At 42.0% G+C, this 848-nt stretch overlaps 1 non-coding gene across 1 annotated transcript; it reads right to left on the bottom strand.

The window, feature by feature from the left end:
• Positions 1 to 479: 479 nt before the first annotated feature.
• LOC130952744 (small nucleolar RNA R71) lies at positions 480 to 587 on the bottom strand. Its single transcript, XR_009074920.1, has one exon. It is a non-coding gene; the product is annotated as a small nucleolar RNA R71 (small nucleolar RNA).
• Positions 588 to 848: the final 261 nt, after the last annotated feature.

The following is an 848-nucleotide window of genomic DNA, read 5'->3' as shown; positions in this document are numbered from 1 at the left end:
TGAAGCGAAAGCTAAGAGAAGCTAAGGCACAACTCTCCGAGGACCTAACAGAAATCTTCAGAGAAGAAGAAGACATGGCAGCCAAAAACAACAACAATGCCAACAATGCAAGGAAGGTGCTGGGTGACTATACTGCACCTACTCCCGACTTCTATGGGAGAAGCATCGCTATCCCTGCCATTGGAGCAAACAACTTTGAGCTTAAGCCTCAATTAGTTTCTCTAATGCAACAGAATTGCAAGTTCCATGGACTTTCATTGGAAGATCCTCATCAGTTTTTGGCTGAATTCTTGCAAATCTGTGACACTGTCAAGACTAATGGGGTTGACCCTGAGGTCTACAGACTTATGCTATTCCCTTTTGCTGTAAGAGACAGAGCTAGGATATGGTTGGACTTACAACCTAAAGATAGCCTGAACTCTTGGGAAAAGCTAGTCAATGCCTTCTTGGCAAAGTTCTTTCCACCTCAAAAATTGAGTAAGCTTAGAGTGGAAGTCCAAACCTTCAGACAAAAGGAAGGAGAATCCCTCTATGAAGCTTGGGAAAGATACAAATAATTGATCAGAAAATGTCCTTCTGACATGCTTTCTGAATGGAGCATCATTGGTATTTTCTATGATGGTCTCTCTGAACTGTCCAAGATGCCATTGGATAGCTCTGCTGGAGGATCTCTTCATCTGAAGAAGACGCCTACAGAAGCTCAAGAACTAATTGAAATGGTTGCAAATAACCAATTCATGTACACTTCTGAAAGGAATCCTGTGAACAATGGGACGAATCAGAAGAAAGGAGTTCTTGAGATTGATACTCTGAATGCCATATTGGCTCAGAACAAGATATTGACTCAG

This window comes from Arachis stenosperma, chromosome 9 (assembly GCF_014773155.1).
Source record: "Arachis stenosperma cultivar V10309 chromosome 9, arast.V10309.gnm1.PFL2, whole genome shotgun sequence".
NCBI classification, from domain to species: domain Eukaryota; kingdom Viridiplantae; phylum Streptophyta; class Magnoliopsida; order Fabales; family Fabaceae; genus Arachis; species Arachis stenosperma.
The sequence above is the reverse complement of the archived record's forward strand: the minus strand, read 5'-3'. Positions and strand labels throughout refer to the sequence as shown.